Source organism: Manacus vitellinus, unplaced genomic scaffold, assembly GCF_001715985.3.
Source record: "Manacus vitellinus isolate BGI_N305 unplaced genomic scaffold, ASM171598v3 scaffold_32_pilon, whole genome shotgun sequence".
Classification (NCBI taxonomy): domain Eukaryota; kingdom Metazoa; phylum Chordata; class Aves; order Passeriformes; family Pipridae; genus Manacus; species Manacus vitellinus.
The window spans coordinates 2998766-3005733 of NW_021940460.1; positions in this window are offsets into that span (position 1 = coordinate 2998766).

The following is a 6968-nucleotide window of genomic DNA, read 5'->3' on the forward strand; positions in this document are numbered from 1 at the left end:
GGAACACTTGCTTGGGTTGGGAACACCCAATTTATGGGGTCTGAGCACCCTACAAAGCTCGGGTGGTGGTGGGACACCCCAGTAGTGGTGAGGTGAGGTGTGGTGGTGAGAAGCTCTGGTGGTGGTGGGACACTGTGGTGGTTGGATGCTCTTATGGTGGTGGGATGTTCTGGTAGTGGGACACTTGTGTGGTGGTGGGAAGCTCTGGTGGTGCCACGTTTCCAAGGAGGTTGTGGTGGTGGGATGCTCTTTTGGCAGTGGGACATTGTGGTGGTGGAAACACTTCCATGGTGGTGGGATGGCTCCATGGTGGTGGGATGGTTCCATGGTGGTGGGATGCTCTTGTGGTGCTGGGAAGCTTCCATGGTGATGGGAAGCTCTGGTGATGATGGGAAGCTTCCGTGATGGTGGGAAGCTCTGGTGATGGGATGTTCCCAAGGTGGTGGGATGTTCCCAAGGTGGTGGGATGCTTCCATGATGGTGGGATGGTTCCATGGTGCTGTGATGCTTCCAATGGTGATGGGAAGCTCTGGTGGTGGTGGGAAGCTTCCATGATGGTGGGATCCTTCTGTGGTGGTGGGAAGCTCTGGTGGTGGTGGGATGTTCCCAAGGTGGAGGGATGTTCCCAAGGTGGAGGGATGTTCCCAAGGTAGAGGGATGTTCCCAAGGTGGAGGGATGTTCCCAAGGTGGTGGGACTTTCCATGGTGGTGGGACTTTCCATGGTGGACATCACGTTGCACGACATCTCTGCCCTGACAACATCCATCTTGTTGGGGACAAATGGGAATAAATTTCCTGGTGGCCTCTTTTCTTCTCCCCCAGCTGGTCAGGTGTCTCAGTTTTCCTGGGAATGCAAATGTGAGAACCCTGAGGACATGTCCCACCATGGTGTCCCTGTGGTGCTGTCCTTGCTGCCTCCTGGGTGGGAGCAGCTCAGGGAGAGCTGTGGACACACCCAGGGGCTCCCCTTGTCCTTTCCCATCAATGCTGACAGTTTTCATGGGAAGTTGAGCAACAGGGACACCAAATCCTGCAGTTCAGGGTCCAGCCCTACCATGAGGGGACGAGTGTTGCAACAACTGTCCCCCTTTTCTCTGATGATTGGCCACCACTCATCACCCCAACCACGGTCCAGTAAATCTTTGGGCAGAGCAAAGGTCTTCAAGGGAGGAGAAAACCCTCCAAAAGTGAAAATTCTGCCATATTTTATGATAAATATTTTTATTTCCTGTGGTGTCTGATGTTTGCATCCCCTCCAGGTTCTCCTGGCTGGATTGAGGGGCATGTCCTGGTGTCGGAGCTCTGTAAGGAAGATCTTCCTTGTTTAGGTTGGGGCATTGGGATCTTCCCTCCTTGGCTGTCCCTCCTCTTTCCTCACTGCAGTTGCCCCCAGCAGACATCCTTGTGCCACGATGGTGCCGAGGAGAGGAATTCCTTCTGGGCTTGGCTGGTTGGCAAAGACCAGATGTTGGATGAGCCGAGGTCTTGAGGGTCAAAATGGAGTCAGAAGGATGAAGGACTTCAGCAGGACAGGAAGGATGCTCCCAGGCTGTGCTGCTCTTTCCCTCCTGTTTTGGGCTGCCATGGGATATTTCCCTTCATTCCCAGCTGGGACGTGGCCAGCAAGGCATCAGTGCAGGTGGAATTGCAGATTCCCAAAGGTGCTGCATGGCATTCCCGAGCACCAACTGGCCCCTGGAAAGCTGGAGGGGTGGGAAGGTCTCCTTCCTGCCCAGCTCAGCTGTTCCTGCTCATCCCTTTCCCTCTTTTGTGAAACTGGAGAGAGGCCGAAGTGCTTGGACAACGAAGATGAGGGAAGTGCCCTTGGAGTGCACTGAGCTCCAGTCCTTGTCCCCACCCCTGTGGCTTCGGGGTGGAGGGGAAGCAGCACGTTGTGGTGGTGTGTTGTCATCTCCTGGGCTGCAGAGCCACCAGCACAACTCTCCCTGTCTCCCCTGCCCCAAGTGCTGCGCCAGTGCCCGGCCGTGCTCCACGAGGATCCATCCTGTCCCACACCACTGCAGTGCCCTGTCCAGAGGTCCCAGGGAGGAGGACATGACGTGCAGACAGTGCCTGGGGTTGTGGAAGGGGACAGAAATTCCATGTTTGTCCCCCAGAGCTCGTGGCTGCTGGGGCTTTGTGCCAGGAGATGTGGCTGCGTGCCCAGCACGTCCCTGTGCCACGGGGACAGTCCCAAGGGTGATCTGTCCTCATGGTGTGAGCTCTGGGAGAAGACACTTCTTTAAAATTCCTGCTGAAAATCTAAATAACTTGCACTTCAGCCTCTTTGGCTGCTTCTGGGAAAGTCATGGAGAAGCAAAGGAAATCAGGGAACACTTGGGCTGCCACAGCCACCACCAGCTCTGGCACATTTTCACGCTGAGTCCTTAGGACTGTGTGCAGCAATAAAAGCCATTTATGACTCAGAAATGTCCCTGGAAAGACATATTTGCAGCAGAAGGTGATTGTTGTTCTGGCTGCATCCCCACTCCTGCCATCAGAGTCCCCAAGGTGGTGCTGGAGGTGTCAGATCCTCCAGCTCAGGGATTCCTGGTGGGAAGGTGTGACACGTTCCTGGCAGGGCACAGCTGGTGCTACATCTCCCCCCTCCCCCCCGATGGTTTTTAAGGTCCTGAGTATCCGTGAGCAATCCCTCAGGGACTGCAAAGCTGTTTTCCATCCTGCTTTGCTGCTGGAGGAGCCCTCTCAAAAGTCAGGAACAGAGAGATGGTGCAAAAGAAGGAGAAAAAGTATCAGGTGCAGATGAAATGGATTTTTTTTTCCTGCCCTGGTATTGGTTAATAAATCCTTTTCATGTGGGAACCAAACTTTCTCACAGCCAAGTGCAGGTTAAAAGCAGCTTTGTGCCCATCCTGTCCCTGCCATGGGCTGTGCCATTCCCAGGCATCTTTGCAGCCCCACTAATGCAATTAATCCCTTTCTCCTGTCGTTTATATCATTGGGAATATGGCCCTGTATGTCCCACCCACAGCAGCCCCGCTGGTTTCAGACCTGACCCAGCTCAGTCCAGCTCTCAGTCGTGGAGGAAATACCATTTTACTACTGAAAAAAAAACAATTCTTGTGGTTCGGATGCTGCAGCCTGAGGCAGCTTTTGCCAAGAACTTCAGTTCTTACACAGGAAATGAGGCTCCTTTCAAAGCACCAGAGTGGGGCTATATATATACAGCCTCTCCAAAAAGATATTTAAAGAAACATATTGACACTGGCGAGAATGGGAAAAAATAGCTCCTGGCTGCGGGGAGCGAGGGCTGGAGGCAGCTGAGCCCATCCTGGGGGAGTAGGTGATACAGGGGATTAATTCATGGCTCTTTCATCTCCAGGAAAAGGAGCTCCTGGGCTTTGTGCTGTGTGAACCCCCCCGTGCTTTCGGTCTCCTGGCTTTTGAAGGGAATTAGAGGTGCTGGGGATTGAGTGCGGCTTCGGCGCTGAAGAAATGAGTCATCTCGTGTCTTTTCAGCGAGTCCCTCTTAGGAACTTGTTTCCATCCCCAGGGAAAGAAAATAATTTGTCTTGTACCGGATTGGGGGCTGCTTTTCTCGTTAGTGCAAGCCGGGGTGGAGGGGTTTGGGGTTTTTTTTAGATAGATGCAGAAATAGCTGAGATTTTTAATGGGGGGATGGACTCCAGGAGCGGCTGAGCCTCGGGAGGGTGAATAGGTTTGATGCTGAATAAGTTTGGGGCTGGTCCAGCTGGGAATGTGATGGTTTTGGACCACCAAGTGACAAGGGGGGACCTTGTCTTGAGTCACACCAGAGGCTGAGTGGGAAGACAGGGGTGATGGGGGTGTTGCTGCCCCAAAACCCCTTTGCCCCTCACTTGGCACGTGCTGCCCACCGAGTGTCCTGTGCTGAGGGTGCAGGGGGGGCTCTCCCTGAAATTCATCCTGTTTAACTCCATCCTCCTGAAAATTTGCGGAGAAACAGCCAGGAAGGCAGGAGTTTTTAACAAATCCCCAGTGAGAGGACTCTGCAGTGAGTGTGATCCCCTCCACCAGCACCGGCCGTGACCCCTGAGCCCAGGGAAAACAGTGGGGAAGGGACATTAGGATGTGGGCACCTGCCACGAGGAGAGGGTGGCACATCCCAGCTTTGCTCTCCCGGGGGAAAATACCTTTGGACAGGGGCTGGAGGTGTCAGAGGGACAATTTTGCCTGAAGATTGAGAAACCAAGGATGAGGAGAAGGTGCCCGCTGCAGCTGCTGGTGCCTCATCCCGTGGGTGCAACACAAGCCAGGCTGAGCATCGCCTGCTCCAGCACCACTCGGCCCATGGCACCCAAATTCCGTGCCCACCCTCATCCTGTCTGGCACCACCTGGCACATGGCACTGCAGCACAAGCCCCAGGACACAGATTCAGTGCCCACCCTCACCCCATCGCCCACCGCTGGCTCCGGCCCCTCTGAACCTGGTCCCACAGCAGCCCAGGGCTGGAGGAAGGGCTGGATCCTGGCCCTCAGCCCTGCCACCAGCTTGGCTGATTGATTTTGCACAGTCACCAAGCGAGGAAACTTCCTGGGGACAGGCTGTTCCCCGGGTGGCAGCGGGAGCAGGAGCACAGCCGGTGTTTGAGCCCGGATGTGCAAGTCCCAGCCCACAGAGTGACTAATTATACATTGTGTGTGTTCCGGGCTAATTGCAGGGCAGGGAAAGTGATCCCAGCTCCACAGGCTGGAGGGGAATTATTTCTCACTTGTTTTCTCAAAGGCATATACAGACATTTAATACTTTATTGTGGACTCACAGAGTGGGTTCAGTTGGAAGGGGCCTTTAAAGGTCATCTCGTACCACCCCCCTGCCATGGGCAGGGACACCTTCCACTAGCCCAGGTTGCTCCAAGCCCTGTCCAACCTGGCCTTGGACACTTCCAGAGGTGGAAGTTCAGAGCAAGTCCAGAGGAGGCCACAAAGATGCTCCCAGGGCTGGAGCCCCTTTGCTCTGTAGCCAGGCTGGGAGAGATGGAGAGGTTCACTTGGAGAAGAGAAGGCTCCAGGAACACCTGAGAGTCCCTTGCAGGGCCTAAAGGGGCTCCAGGAGAGCTGGAGAGGGACTGGGGACAAGGATGGAGGAACAGGACAAGGGGCAATGGCTTCCCATTGCAGAGGAAGCCCAGAGGGCAGGGATAGATGGGATATTGGGAAGGAATTCTTGGCTGTGAGGGTGGTGAGGCCCTGGCACAGGTTGCCCAGAGAAGCTGTGGCTGCCCCATCCCTGGAAGTGTCCAAGCCCAGGGCTTGGAGCAACCTGGACTAGTGGGAGGTGTCCCTGCCCATGGCAGGGTGGTTGGAATTGGGTGAGCTTTAAGGTCCCTTCAAACCCAAACCACTCTGGGATTTCTAGGATTCTATGATTTTTTTCTGGGATTCTGTGCTGTGTGAGTTCAAACTTTCCCTGTGCTCTTTTAAGAGTCCCAGTGGACCACGACTGCTGAGGTCCCCACACTCATGACATCCCATTTTCTGGGCTCTCAGGAGGAGGAGGGACAATTCCTGGGTGCCCCTGGTGTTCTGGCACGAGCACCTTGCAACATCATTACAAAACCCTGTATTCCTGTTCACTTCCATGTGATGATGGAAGTGATGATGACTGGAAAACACGATTTTCCAGCCAGCATGTGCTAATTAAAATAAACCACAATGCCATGTGCTCTCTCCAGAGCGCTGAGCTGCTCTCATCCGTCTTTTATTCCAATAAAACAGACAAATTATAACAATAAGCAGCAAATCTCCAGCCTGGCCCTGGTGAGAGAAGCTGTTTCTCCCTCTTACCTGCGTGGAGAGCATTTGACGTGCCCTCCACTGGCACAGCAGTGAGGGCCGAGGAGCTGCACTGCCCCAGCAGGACTCGGGTCACTTGGCAAAGAGGTGAAGGTCAGAGAAATCCAGGCAGGGAATGCTGGACCACTGGAAACCCCCTGGGAACAGAAACCCAGCTGCCACCAGCCTTTGGGTCAGCACTTGGGGTGGCAGGACCAAACACCTGCCCGGGAAGGGCACAGGCTGATGGCGTTAAACTGGGATTTATTGTCATCACATGGAGCTGGCCACCAGTCAGACTAGGTAAAAATAGCATCTAAATTATGGAAGTCCTGGAATAAAACATCCACAGCTCAGCAGGGTTTTGTTAGTTTGCTCCACAGCCAAGTACAAAGGGTCTTCTCCAGCTCAAGACTCAACTATGGCACATTTGGGCAACCTGGTCCCCCTCACTACCTGAGTTTCATGACCGAGCCATCAAACCAGCCTGGCAACCTCCCTAGGAGATGAATAGAGCTGGAGGAGCTCTGGAGCTGCCTGATTCCACAGTCCACAACTTTTCCAGCCACCAGAATGGTGCGTTGGTGGAAACAGAGGATGCAAAGGCACCTGCTGGTGGGAGCACCAAACCAGCGTGGCCAAGGGGCAGGAGGGGATCAGTGAGTGAGTGCTGAGGTTCGTGGAGGACACAGGCTCCAGGACACAGCTGATGGACACACCCAGACCAGCCCATGGTGGGGACTGGGATTGTGTAAGAGCACCCTCTGTGCTGGCCTGAAGATGTTGTTGGAAGCCATGGCCAGGGCCAGAGGCTGCAGCAGCCCCACAAAGCTGAGCCCATCCTCATGCCACACCACCAACCAGGACCGCAGCCAACCCTCAGACCTGCTCCCCATTGATGTGAGGCTTGGCAAGCTGGAGAAATGTCCCACCAAAGAAGAGATTGAAATTCTCCCGTGACAAGAGGCAGCTCCGTGTGCTGAGAGGGTGTTTTAAACAGTGGGTTTAGCCTGGAGGACCTTTAAAGATCATCTAGTCCCAGCCCCCTGCCATGGGCAGGGACTCTTTCCTCCAGGATCAGGCATCTGAGCACGGAGGGCTCTGGGAATTGTTGCACAGAACAATTGGCATCTTCTGCACAAGTCAGATGTGACCCTCAGATCCCCACCCTGATCCTGGGGAAGCCACTGTT